Genomic DNA, 16,069 nt, shown 5'->3' on the forward strand with positions numbered 1-16,069 from the left:
AAATTCGCATTCACCATAGGTTATTTGCAACTGGTAAAGTGGGAAAGATATAACTAAGTAGTCAAAGAGTCAGAAACTGGATTACCAACCAATTTTCTTCCTTTTTCTTGTAAATTGATCTTTTGTCTTCTAACATTGTGAATCAAGGAGCTATTATAAACTTCTCCATCCTTGTGAGATTGTTAGATAATACTAAAAACTAATGCTTGGGCATTGGTCCCTTGGCGATATCTGGCACAAAAGAATCCAAGACAGAAACTATTGCTGGTATTAATTTGATACAGTCAATATCTAGGATAAAGTGATGATTTTGAGAATGATATATGGGACACGACTTATCATGGTAATATATATATTATCTATGGATGAAAAGTATATTTAGTCACCATGATATTATTGCATCTGCAGTGTATCTACAGTAATAATCTAGATTTATTGAAGGAACAATTCAGGGTATCATTAAATCACAACAGTGAGGAAGTATGTACAAATATATCTGCACAATAGAAGAGTTTAGAAAAGTGACAATAATTCGTAGAGTAAATACATACACAAAATTCAAAAGATATTATATCTAATCTATATTTCTTAATATTCAGTAGTGGAGAAGCCCAAGGTTGGTCATGTCAAAAGATTGGCATAAATTCTGTTTGATTCCATGAATTAAGATGCCAAACTACCAATGATTATTAAATCATCGACATATATAACTAGAAGGATGATATCATTTCTAGTAGCCTTGACATAAAAATTTGAGTCAGAAGTCCTTTGAAAACCCTGATCTATGATGTATTTATCAATTTTCATGTACCATGCTTAAAGAAGACACGTACATTGTTTGCCATTTGAGGCTATATCTAAATTTGAGGCTATATCTCTATGTTCATTGTCAACTGTTTCATTTGTGAATAGGGGACACCCTCCTTAATTGTAATAGAATGTGTAGTAAATTTTTATGAATAGATATGGATGAGTTGCATGCTAAATTCAAGATTTGCCAACACTATTCCTCAATCTACTATTCCTACAATAATGGTACAAGACATTTGAATACAAAATTGAGAATCCTGGAATATGAAGTCAGAAGTATATGATTCTATATTGGGTGTGGTCTAAGATGAATCTTTATTGGAAAGTATTTCCTTTGATAGAGTCAAAGTGTCTAATCAAATATTATGATAATATCTACAATGAAAATTAGACAATTATTTTACATTTAAACCATAACCATATTAATGCAAACAACTACAGTTCATATGTTTCAACATATTCAACCTGGTAAATAAGGGAAATAAATAACAACAGTTTCACCAAAATCTCAATGCACCAAATATTGGAGATAAATAGACACAACTTTGAGTAGCCAAAAATGGACACTGAGTTGCTATGTTGTCAAATGGAGCAATGAGGTCCCAAGTTGAAGGCGGGCATGAAGGTGCTTCCATGAAAATTAGGCATCCATATGGCTTACCCCTACAAACTGAGCTTGCCACATTGTTCACATGTACAAATCCACTGATCACATGTATTTCCATTCTTATTATTTTTAAGCTTGGTCATGCTACCCTCTAGTAAACACAAACCTCCATACCTATTTTTGAGTAAATTTCTTTTACTAAGCATCTCTATTTTATTCATAAATAAATGAATGTTGTAATTTGGTATACTAGTTAATAAGAGGAAATAGTTAGTTCAATTCAATCCCCCATTAAATTTGAAACTAAAGGCATAATTATTTAAATCTAGATTGACTTTTACAAAATAAAACTAAAACTAAAATAAACAAGATTTGAACTATAATAATATACTAATTTGTGACATTCTAGAGTTACTCCCACACATGACATGTAAGCTTTGTGATGAACGACTATACTAGAGCTAAAAAAAACATGGGTCATCCACTGCTCTCTTCCAAATCCATTGGTACCACTGCACACTCCCGATTCACTCTCTAGAAGAAATTGATATTAAAAAAACTTTTTGCAAATAATTCCAATCCATAACTTGCAAATGGATAGAATATAAATTCACATAATCATAATATAGCTTAATGGGTCAAGACTACTATCTCCAACATAAGCAACAACAACAAAATGCATGATTGCATCAAATGCATTATTTTTAAATATGTTATCAACTTGACTTTTCTATTAAAGGCTCTCACACTGAATTGTAACAAATGGCGAGCTCAATAAACAATAATCTCTTAAATTCAAATGAATTAACATCATTTCTCAATTTAAATACAACCATTTTCTCACCTAAGTCAACATTTATGAAATGCAGCTGGTTAGAGTTCAAAAATCATTGTCGTAACACACGTACAACTCCTATATTTCCCAAGATAAATTGTCCTACAATTTAGTAAATATTAAATTAACTCCTCCACCATCCTTGAATTCATTGAAAGGTAGAAGAGGATTTGTTACATAAATTTCAAATTACGTAGGGGAACATAATTCAGTTTAGGAACTTCAAATTACCAAAAAAAATTGTTGCTTGGCTTGTTTGACGAGGGGCACTAACTATAGTATTTCTTCGTATCATCATGCTTAAAGCAGACACCTACATTGTTTTATATTTGAGGCTATATCTAAATTATGGGAGGAAAAATATTAGTATCTGAATGGGGAGATTAGAAAGCTGACCAAAATTTGTCAATCTATTTGTAATTTATCTCAATTTTTCGACTGTGTTCAAGAATTATTTTGTTTTCTTGCAATTTCAGGTATGGATTTTACGATGAATGTCTGAGGAAATATGGAAATGCAAATGTATGGAAGTATTTTACAGATCTCTTTGATTACTTGCAACTGACAGCCCTCATTGAAAGCTAGGTAAAGAATAAGATATTATACACTATTTTGTTGGTACCCTGTGCAACACAACAAACTTGTTCTTACTATAAGAAAATTTTCTTTTCTTTTGTTTCATTATAGATCTTCTGCTTGCATGGAGGTCTCTCCCCATCATTGGACACACTTGATAACATACGAGCTTTGGATCACATACAGGAAGTTCATCTATACACATAAGTATAATGTTCTGTGCTGCATAGATTTGAAAATAAGATCACAACCATAACATTCAGTTCTATGCATGATAGTGTCTTAGATCTGGTTCTATGTAGTGTTCTCTATTAGAAGAATTTTTTTGTCCTGGTTACTAAATAGTTTCTATTTGAAAGTATTTTGGTTGTACTGGCTATGTAGTGCCCCGCCAAGGAATCCTTGGAACTAAGCATAAAACATGCAGGGGATTTTGTTAAAGCAATTGTATCATTACACACTTAAATTAGGACAACAATGCTAACAACATGAACAAAAATGAACAAAAAATCACTATCACTTTGTGCTTGTGCACAAACAATTGTAAACACTAGCGTCTACATGTGAAAATCTGCGATCTCACTTGTTGCCTGTTAGAAGAGCCTCCTATACATTCACCATACCCTTGATGGTGTGTTAAATTTTGTGCAATGATGATGAAATCACTAGAAAAAAGAAGCTAAAATAGCGGCCTAGAGATGATATGTAAATCTTTGGGTCATGCAATAATAAATGTGGCATGGATGAGCATCGATTTTTCTTCGACTTCATGCCAACCACATAAAGGAAATTTTTCTTGGAGCCTTCAAATTGAATCTAGTAGTTGTAGGGTCAAATCAAACTATCAATGAAGCTCTAAGTTGTTTAAGATGATCATTACATCATTAAAGCAATTGCATCATTAAAGCAATTGCATCATTACACACTTAAATTAGGACAACAATGCTAACAAGATGAACAAAAATGAACAAAAAATCACTATCACTTTGTGCTTGTGCATTACAACCAAGGACCCCTAAACTGTTCCCACATTCCATTGTTTTGCCTGACACAAATGGCCTGTTCTCAGACCAGTAGGGATGAAGGTGCCAATTACCAATTGGAGGCACTGATTAATGTATGTGTTGAAATATTGGTGGAGACATTAATCTAGCAAACTTTCCCACAAGCTAAGTTAATATTCACCCAAGACTGTGCTAACTCCAACATATGGCTGAATACATAACATCCTCTTCAGTTAGGGTCCAATAACATGATTGTCAAGGCCAAATCACTTGAGTATAACAACATACATATACATCAATTTGCTACATTACAATATCCATGAATACATGCATGACTCTTACTAAAATTAGAAGAGAGAGAGAGAGAGAGGTGCAAAAGGAACTCATGTAGGTGCCACTAAATCTAATTTAATACTTTTACACCAGTCCCCAACAATGCCTTGTCACACCACTCAATCGTGTGGTAATCTCAGGTCCGCCTCACTATGCTTGTGGAGATAGTCACATAGCCCCAAACAAGAACACAAGGCATACAAGGAGGTATAAGCATACTCACACCAATCGATGTATATAGAGTGCAAATAAATCATAGGTTTATTTAAGAGAAAACATGGAGCAACACAAAATGAAGCAATGGCCACAATGCAATATCTAAACACACTCAATCAACCAATACCCAAGAGGTGCTATTCCTACTACTAGGACTTCGGTGGTTGAGTACAGTGCATAGGGAATGTCATTACATGCCCAGACATGTGTCAACTATCCTCACAAGTCACCCATTGCCTTGAGGAAGTGCTCATGGTATTATGCTCATGGATTTAATTGTGAAACTACCCTCACAAGTCACCCATTGCCTTGAGATAGCACTCTTGGTATTCTTGGGGATTTAACTGTGAAACTACCCTCACAATTGAGCCATAGCCTTGAGAAACCGCTTATGGTGTGCTCGGGGATTCTATTATGCATACTGCCCTCAGAAGTCACTCATAGCCTTGCAAAAGCATGTATGGTGTGCTTGGGGATTCTATTATGCATACTGTCCTCACAAGTCACCCACAGCCTAGAGAAACTGCCCACGACATGCTCGTAGATTCAATCGTACAGCTACCCTCACAAGTCATCATATCCTTGTGAAAGTCGGCATACTTTTGAGATGGAAATAGAGACCTACTTCTTTTTCTGTTGCCCCTCCTACCATGAGATCAAAGGGAGATTTCATTATCTTTTTAGACACTGTACATCCCTGTCAACCTTCTTTAGATACATCAATCAACATTGTCTAGAGCTTTACCTCCAAGAGACTACTCATCTTCGTGATCACATCTTATAGTTGCTCTAAATTTTAGCACATTTAGAGTCCCTTTTACCATGCCAAGGGGAGAATCTTCATGTGTGACTATGTAAATCCTCATTTTTTCGCCATTCTAAATCCTAAAAACCAATTTGATGCATGCACTCAATGATCAATTTTTAGATCTTACCCACTACTTATGTTCAAACAATATACTGATTAAGAGAATGTTAGAGATTCATGATTAAATATTGCTATTAATGTCAAAAGTGTGAGCCAGATCACAAGTGTCAGCATCAATGTCAAAATGAGGACTAGACGAGATGCAATTCCTATATTACAACTAAGCATAATTAACGATGGAGGATTCATGTTAAGTTTTTCAAGGGGTGGTCTATTGAAACATATGTACCCGCATAGTATGGCAACATATTATGCAATTCTTCGTACTAATCAAATTCACCAAAGGAACTATTAACACACAATCAGATATTGGAAAGAGAAAAACTTAAGAAAGAAGATTGTGAACTTTCATTTTGGTATGGGAAAACTGGCAGCATGAAATTACATGCTCGGCATCTCTTACACTACAGTCAACGAATATGGGAGTTTAGTTTGTCATTTGACTTTAATTCAATCAATTCTAAAAATTCAAGTGGACTTTTCCACAAATACACATAAATATGAATCTCTACTTGCAACAAATATTGACAAGACCAAAACAAGTATAAGATATCCATAACGATTGCTCAAATATGTAGATGGATGTGAAGTGGTGAGCAAAAGGCAGTAGTTCCCACATCATCATTGGAAATAACTGCACTTGGAGATTATGATAGAAAATACTTCAAACACTCTAGTTTTTAGAGATTAAAATATATACATGTCGTGTGTAGTTGTACATACCTTTACGCAATGATTGGAGAAGGAATAGTGACTATCATCTCTGAGTTTCTATAATAGTCCATCTCACTGTCTCGTCATCACTATTATGGATTCTATTTGATGACATATCTGTTTTGTTATTTTCAACATTTACCATTGTTCTTGATCTGTGCTATTTGAACATACATATAAAAGTGTGTAAAAGTCTTAGATGATACTCATCAATGGCAAGTTAAAGCAATGTAAAGTTCTTCTTTTCTTGCAACACATATAACAACAATGTAAACTTATCTTGAAACTTCTTCTTTTCTTGCAACACATATAACAGCAATTTTAAGTGCTTGCAAGGTAAATACTTATGAATAAATATTACATCCTGATTTAAATGTATGAAAACAATTTTCATTCCTTTTAAGCTTCATTCATCTCGAGTTGCAATTCACAAACTAAGGAATAGTGGCTTTTGTTCTTCAGGATACCTTTAGGGGAAGAGTATGTGAATGCCCCCTCGTGTCTGGAGTCCAGTTTAGAGGAGATGGCTATTTACACTGCTAAGGTTTGTTGAATCTAATTCTAAATAACATTGCTTGCTATTGTTGAATCTAATCTAATGTATATTTTAACTAGACTTGTAGCTTATATGTTTTGAAATTTCTGTTAGGCCTTGTAGTTTGTATAATTTGATTGCTGGAGAGCTTCTACAACTAAGCAAGAAGGCCATTGCACGAGTTATAGCCACGTGCTCGGGTATGAAAATTGTATATTTTTTATTCTAATTTATATTTTAACAAGACTTTTAGCTTATATGTTTTGAAATTTCTTTTAGTGGCTTAATGTTGTAAGGTCTCTTGAAATAAGACCTTCAGGCAGTTGGTCAAAGTTTTACAAATAATCTTAGGAATAAAGTCAAAGAAAGTATTTTTAAAATATTAAAGTATTTAGCTAGGTCTAAGAAGATTCGTGTACTTTCGACAGTTTTGCTTAGTTTGTGAAAGTTGTAGACTGAAGTTTTCATAGCCCGATTTTTGCTTCCTCCAAAGAACGATCATGTCAAATAATATAAGTGAAGAACAAAACAGGGAGACAATCGCTAGATTGTGGTCTAACTTGAAAGGAAAAGGTGATGGAAAATGTTATTGTCCTTGCAATATTTGTAAGGGCTTAAACTGTAGAAGACTGCTAATCAAAACAGTTAAGAGACATTGTAGGGAGAATGGTCACATTGAAGGGGGGCATGACTATCATCCACTGGTAAGTCGTTCATTATATCATTTTAACAATTTATATACACATGAAATCACTTGATGATGAGTTGATGATCATGGTTTATTTATGTTAATCAATTTTATATAGGTTGATCTTCCCAAGGAAGTACATGATATGAACCACAACAACCCAAAGAATATGGTTTTCGAAGTGGAGGAACATGGAGGTGCAAATATCCAAGGTGAAGATAATGATCCCATGGAAGATGGCGATCATGCGCTAGAAAACACAATTGAAGAGGATGGTATAAATACATTGATCCATGACACATTTAGTCCAAGCGTATCTGATCATGATGATGATGATAGCCTCGATGTACCTCTACTTCAGAAGGCATACGAGCCCCTATACAAAGACTCCCAAACAACTCTTCTCTCTATTGTATTGTTGTTGTTGAACTTGAAGGTTATGAATGGTTTATCCAACATAACAATGTCACGTATGTTAAGGTATGTCATCTATGTCTTTATAGTTAACAAAGGGTGAATAATGTACCACTAATATTGTTTATATCAACAACTTATATTTTTTGCTGTAGATTGATAGGCGAGTTTCTGCTACCATCATCAAATATTCTACCTCACTCATATCGAGAATTAACTGCTGTTATGAAAGATATTGGAATGGAGTATGAAGCAATACATGCTTGTCCCAATGATCATATTATATATTATAAAGAACATGAATTTGCAACACAATGCCCTGTATGTCATACGAGTAGATATCAAACAGATCGACTAACAAAAAAGGTGCCTCAAAAGGTTCTTCTTTACATCCTCATTATTCCACAGATGAGACAATTATTTAGGTGTAGTAGCTTGGCTCAATTTACGGATTATCATGCACGCAATAGAAGTCGAGATGACATTATTCGAATCCCTACGGATGGTTTGGCATTTATGCACATAGAGGAAAAGTGGCAACACTTCAAAGAAGAACCTCATAATCTCAGGCTTTCATTGGTAGCGAACGGTGTCAATCCATTTGGAGAGATGAGATCTATTTACTCGGTGTGGCCTATTTTTGTTATCAACAATAACATTCCTCCGTGGATGTCAATAAAGAGGGAGCACATTATGTTGGCAATGATTCTTCTAGGTATCTTATCATTTAATAGTTATTAATTTACATGTACTTACAAATCTTGCAGTAAAACGGTCACAATAATTATGTAATGTTACTGTTCATTCAAGTAGGTAAATATCAAGTTAAAGATATGAATGTATATATTGAGCCTCTTATCGACGAGTTGGTGGAGTTATGGAATGGTGTCATTATGTATGACATGTCTAGACCAATAGGACAAAGACAATTCTAATTCCATGCAATACTTGCATGGACAATACATGATGCCCCAGGGCTAACACATTTTTGTGGTATGTTATAGTGAATTCAAGTTGCGCACAATAATTCTAATTATAAAAATCAACATATTTAATAATCCAATTATATCATTATCTTGTAGGTCTTCAAACAAAGGAAAAATTTGCATGTCCAGTTTGTGGTCCAAAGATGAAATCTCGTCATTCAAAATTTTTAGGAAAGTAGGTGTTTGATGAGTGTAGACACTTCCTCCACAGGAATCATAAGTATCGAAGTACGGGAAAACATCTTTTCAATGGGAAAGAAGAGACTACATCAAAGCTACAAAGAATGACACCTCGCCTATGGAAGTTGGAATATAATAGAATTAATCGTCGAGGTAATGTTGTTCCACCTAATGGTTTATGTTTGTAATTTATATATTTCTATTGTGATTTTTGTTTACTAATTGTGTAATTGATGATCATGAAGGTTGTCAAGGTAGTACTGACAACCTTCCAAAGGGACTAAAAAGCTATCTCAGACAATTTAGTAGGTTGCCCTACTACAAGCACTTAGAAATTGTGTATTTGTTTGATACTATGCATATTGGAAAGAATATAATAGAGACATTGTGGAAAATATTGGATGGAAGGCGTGACAAAGAAAAAATTGTCAAAATTTGTATTGACATTCATGAATCCAATCATGCATTGAAGAATTTCAGTCACTCAAATAGCAACAAAGATCAGATTAATATAAGTGCCCTTCCTTGGTCATTAACGGCAGCAAAGTGATGCCATAAAAGAAGTCATACGAAAAATTTGATTTCCCACAGGATTTGCTGTGAACATAAACAATCTCATATAAAAAAAAAGTGAATTTGGGCCAGGACTCAAAATGCATGATTGGCATACTTTCATCAAGGTAAGTTATGTTCTTCTGTATTTACAATATATTCATAAACTACGTGTACTATTTGTTATGTTATGTTAGAAAGCAATGAAATGATTGGTTTATAATTACTGCAGTACGTGCTTCCTCTATCTCTCCCAGAGCCCTTCAATAATAACATCAAACAAGTGATATACGATCTTGGAAAATACATGAGGTAAGTAGTAATATCTATTCAATTTGTTGTATATATTAATTATATTCGTGATTTGTTTTTCTTGCTATGTAATCTATTGTATATTATTTTGTAAAGTCTCGTATCTATATATTTTTTGTGACTTGAATCTCTTAATGTAGATGGTTGTCATCTAAAGAAATCCATAAAGAAGATATAAACTATTGGAAGAGAACAATTCCTCATTTATTGTGTCAAATGCAAAAGTGTCTACCTCCAACTTTTTTCAATGCACAGGAACACTACCTCATACACCTAGTTGAGGAGATTGAATTGTGTGGACCTGTACACAGTATGTCAATGTGGATGGTTGAGAGGCACTTGAAATCGTTGAAGGCTTTGGTTTGAAAAAGAGCACATCTTGAGGGTTCTATGGTAGAGGGATATATGGTATACCAGACTATGGTGTACATTATTGAATATCTTCCTAAGTTTGCATCAAATATCCATGTAGATCGCATTTGGGATCTGAACCCTTTTAAAAAATTAGAAGGGGAGTACTTGATGGGGAAAGGTACATTGAGGAAAGTGAGAGGTAATAAATTATAAGATGTTATTGTAATAAATTATTTCTTAATCTTCAAAGTAAATCAGTTGTAAGTTGTCTATTTTTTTTTTGTACAGGTGCTCGAGAGTGGGATGCACTACATTTGTGTATTGCAAACAATCTTGATTGGATGACAGTATGGATTGAACGATGTCAACATTCTGGTTGGACATTAACATGGGAAGATGTATCTTCCTTGGTTAAAGAAGCTCATCATAATGGAGATTCCAATGTTACACAAAGGGAAATAGATTTAGCACGTGGTTTAAGAGATTTCTAGGTACGTACAAATTTATTAATCACCCGTATGTTTATCAACTCATGATACAATAATTTTGACATGTTTCACATATTATTTTAGGTTAAACACCACAAGGCTATGTTCTGTAATGGTCAAAAATTTTGCGTCAAAGTGTTGAATGACACGAAGAAAACTTGTGATTCAAAAATAACTGCAGTCTTTCAAGTGACTAATATTTCATCTAGAAATGACTTACATCCTCAAGAGTCTGAAAATCAATACTATGGCATTTTGGATAATATATTTGAATGTGGCTTTAGTTCCTTCAAATTAGTACTCTTCGTTGTCAAATGGTATAGCCTACGACTTAATCTAAATGATCCTGATAGAACTGTTATTGAACATGATAATGGATTTACAATGGTTAATACAAGGTTGTTTGAGCCAGTTGGGGATGAGCCCTATGTTCTTCCAAGCCAATGTGAGTAGGTATTTTACTCAGAAGTTCCACATAAATTGAGTTGGTCATTTGTTGTTAGACATGAACCAAGAGGAAGGCCAATAAAGTATAATGTGATGGAAGAAGAAGATACTGAAGAAGTAGAAGATGATGTAGATGGTGATCACGATCAACGATTATTGGATGATGTTCCTGACACAAATTGTCATGAAGAAGAAGAAGATGATGATGAAGATGATGCTCCTACTGATGATGATGATGAAGATGATGTTGATGTTGATGATGACGACGACGACGACGACGATGACGATGACAACGATGATGATGGCGAGGATGATGATGATTATGACGACGACGATGATGATGAGGATGATGATGATGATGATGAGGAGGATGATAATGATGATGATAATTATGATGATGACGAGGATGATGATGATGAAATTTAGAGGTATGCCATCAATCCTTAATCTATTAAATATTCATTTCTTGATAGAAATATATTTGTCTTATATATATGGTTACATAGTTTATTCATTATCCATTTAAAAGCTACAAGTTTCCACTACAAATAGAATACTGCTAATCTAAGTTAACTATTAATCTAAATTAATTAAATAAAACTATTTAAAACACATATTGATGCGTGAATGTATTAAGCCTTATTTTCTTTTAGGTCAAAAGCATTTGTAAGTGTTTAGTTTAGAAAAGGGAATTCATTAAATATCTATAAAAGGGAGTTGTACCTAGAATAAAATTCATAGGGAAAACATAATATAAGTGCTTACCCAATTTTTCGGTTAATAATTCTACTTCTGTAGGTGATGCAGAGACCCTAGGTGGACTTGCAATCATTCATAACAAGAGGGACTTCCATAGTGTTCTCACAACACCAACCAAGCATCTTCATAAGATCCCTCTCCTTGATCCAAGCCAACTCCATAACCTATCAGAGTGCACACCAAATCCTTATGCCACCTTAGGTTCTACATCTTTGGAATAATCCCATGAATGTCCCTCAATCCATCCAATGGATTCATCCAAGCAATCTAATCAACAAACTATCAAATGCTCACAATGCCTCAATAGGTGCCAAACTTGACTTCACCTTAACTAGGTGTTTCCTCCACCTTCGCACACATCAAACAACTTCAAATAGCATGTCCCCAAGGTGACTAAGCCCTCAACTCATCAGCTGATACAAAACCCCAATTTTAGCCCTTCACTAGGCCTACTTCCCTAGTAGGCTTATAATGTGAGCTTGATTTAAGTGTTATATTGTGTACCTTTTAATGTTTTTAATTTTTATGTGATGCTAATGATGAACGTGATTATGATTATGATTTGATTATGCTCACGATAATTGAATTACATTTGCAGGAAACTGAACCCCTTTCAGGAGCATCCCGCACAATCTCATGGATCGACAGGGATAAGTCAATACTCCTTATAGATAGTCTATTTAATACACTTATCAATAGTAAGATTGATGTCTTCTAAGATCTCTCCCATTTGCAGATACCAGTGAATAGGTATTTGTTAGAAGTGTCTTCCTCGAGTGAGGGAAATATAGGAATAGAAGAGGAAAGTGAGACATGCAGTTTATCTAGAATAGGGAGATTAACTAGAGGTCAAAGGACTAGAAGGAAATTCAATAAATGCATGAAATTTTTCCTTGCTCAAGGGGGCTCATGTTCTTATGATGATGAGACGGAAGGCGACATCGATGTGCCCTTGAGGTACCAACATCTACAGAAACATTGGGTACCCAAGGAACTTCCTCCAATAAACACTGATTTTTGTGTTAACAAGAGGATATATCTCATAGCACCATCATCACTACATGGTTTGGGCCTAGTTTCTATGGACGGAATAAAGGTGTCTTACAACAAGGTTTCTAAATTGATGGAGTATGTTGGACCATGTTACAATTACAAAAGTTGGATGCATATTGTTCAATGTAAAAAAAAGTATGCGTAGGTATGCCCTCTCAACAAATTATATACAACAACAAGACAATAATCAAAGTAAAATTGTGGCTATATACATTGATGGAAGGCCAAATGCAACAAGGAATATTGTGGGTTTTATAAATAGTACACGACCTAGGTCAACTATAAAGCAACCCAATTGCATATTTGAGGTGCGTGAGGGAAATCGTGTATTCATCTGTGTGATAAAATCAATATGTGCAGGGGAAGAGCTTCTTATTGATTATAATTTGAACCGCATAGATACAAACGAGGCTACTATCATGGGGGTGGTACATACTATTAAACCGACTTCTAATCAATGACTCCAACATACCATTTAGTCAATAAATTTTTGGCTAACATTTTTATACTTGATCTTTGACACAGGGGCACAATATGGAGCAACTGCCCGAAGGGGATGCTGGCGATGTTCCCGACTCATCTACACACGAGCAGGTAAAACTCTTTGTAATTGTGCAAACTAGATAGAAGGAAAATGTTATTTTTTTAATGTTGTTTTCTTCATTGTTTTGGAGTAATTTTGATAATACTAATACTATTGTTATCACAGAGGGCCAGTGGTCGGAGGGAGGGAAAGGAACCTGCAGTCCCTGATCAGCAGCCCCCCCTTGAGGAGAACCCTTTTTATATTGATTTAGCAGACACCGATGACCCGATCGGTTCGACTAAAAAGTTGCTAAAGAAAATTGGCAGAGAAATTTTACGTTTGGCAACCATAAGGCTTACTACTCATGAAATAAGAGATAGGGGATCTCAATTGATGCACACCTCTGAAACCTTAAAAGTAAGTATTAATGAAATTTTTAATTATAACAAGAGTTAAATAATGGTTTTTATATTATGTTCTTTTATGGCATTAATTAAAATATGGATGCGTTGACTTTACAGATTTTTTTGCATGATTTTGAGCCTTGTTCCCATGATGAGGGTGCTATAGGTGGTTCAGGTAGATCGCATGTTCCATTCCCCACTTCTGTTTTCCACTGAATATATATAGGAATGATCATAATCATTGACAATACATGCTCAAACAATCCTTTTTTTTTAATGCTCTAACAATCTGGTCCATGCTAGTCCACGTGTTCTATATTTATGCATGCTCTAACAATTTTATTCTTCAGCTTCACATCAATTGAATCCTATGATGATGTCACCTCCATCCAGGACAACCACAAATCTCTTTCCGACTGCTGAGTCAACAACACACAGTTTACAAGCATCGACTGTTGCACGATCTGCTGTTACACAAAGCCCTCTTTTTCTCTCTTATGATAGCAACAAACAATTTTTTTTTTTTTACAACTTTTTAACATCAATTATCATTTGTTCTTTTATACTTCATGACAAAGACTTATGAAACTTTTTGCAAAAGGAGTTGCAGCATCATTTCCTGGATGTTCCTATGTTCCTAGTATGGGAACGGTGAAGGATGTCATATTGATCGTCAGCGATGATGAAGGCATTCCATTAAAAGTAGCCAAAGTTTCGGGTACTTTAAAGTTATTATTATTCTATAGTGATATATTATTAATTTAGTTTTTGATCACTCTTCATCGACTAATGATCCCATGATTGTTTTCTAGGGAATGATGTTTTTTGGAGAAAACTTGGTGATGAGTGTTTGCGAATATTCGGGCCCACCCTGCATACTTGGTGGAACATCATATCCTAACTATAACCCCAAACCACTATTTTGATTTCATATCATTGCTATAATAGTTTTCCTTTTCATCCATTTCTTGAACTATATTAAAGGTAGCTTCACTTCATTTATGAGTCTAAAATGTTTTTTTTACTTAAAAGGTGGAATAACCAACACAAACCGTTGAAGGATGATCTTATAGAGACCATGACCCAACTCTTTGGACCTCATGCATTCAAGAGAAACAAGCTCCTTGAAAAAGTTGGTTTATGTTTGAAGTATATTAGGGACCAGTACAGAAAAAATTTATGGGATAACCCCAGGTACGAGCGTCTGCCCTATGTTCTTGATGCTGAGTGGCAGGCTCTGATTTTGGATGGAAAGTATAAAGCTAACAAGAAAAATAATATTACACTAGTGGAGAGTACAGCAAGGTATGTGATACTGTTGAGAATCTAATTATGTACTAATTAACCTCTATATTTATACTATCTAACATATTTCAAACTTTTCATAGATTGCCTGACACATCAAAGGCAACAAAGGCAAGACTAGAAAAGCACGGGACATCTAACATATTCTGGTTGTTAGACATTCTCGGAACTGTAATGTGAGCAATGATAATGAGAACTATATTGGTAGAAATTTTGAAACTTATTCAAAAATTAATGGTAACAGATCATGAGAATGTCAAACATTCTACAAATGGTTTGACAGGTATTATTACTCAGCATCATGCTACTAAACTTCCAAAAAATGATTCAAATGGTAAACTTGTAGCTGGTGAGCATCTAGAGAATGGTAGTGTGGTCCACAACTCTATAGATAATGAGAGTGAGGCTGCTAAGCTCCTATCCCTAGAAGACGGTTCCTTATTTTAGGTGCTTTTTTTTGTATTAATGCTACAGTGTATATGTTTGTTTTTGAGAAAATTTCTTTTAGTCCTAATGAATCTTTATATGTTCCTTTTGGCAGGGAGGCAAAAATGGTACTTTGCTCTGTAATGGAAGGGAAATGAATGGGTCATGTGTAAAAGCTATGCATCCACATAGGTTGCAGAAATATAGTCAAGAAACTAAATGTATTTTCAACCAAAAGTACCACATTGCTAATGTTTGTGGCTAAAGCAGCAGGCTGAATATGCTTGCGGCAGGGTCGCTATGGCGGCAACGACAGTTGGTGTCGCTGCCACAGCGGCCCCATCGCAATGCTTGCCGTAGACATCATAATTGCGACGTCCACACGACCATTGCGACGGCCCTTGCGTCGCAGCCATAGTGGCACTGTCACAATGCTTGCGACGTAAGTCACAATTGTGACGTCCTCCCCAAGCATTGTGATGGGGCTGCTTTGGCGGCGATGCCAACTACCATCGCCAGATGTCGACGCCCATCAAAATTTCCCCAGACGTCGCAATTGTGACATTCTAGGCAAGTAGTGTGACGATCACTACCATAATGACCTCGTCACCAGATGT

The sequence above is a fragment of the Cupressus sempervirens genome, chromosome 3 (genome assembly GCF_028749045.1).
Source record: "Cupressus sempervirens isolate cs-2001-9-10 chromosome 3, ASM2874904v1, whole genome shotgun sequence".
NCBI lineage: Eukaryota > Viridiplantae > Streptophyta > Pinopsida > Cupressales > Cupressaceae > Cupressus > Cupressus sempervirens.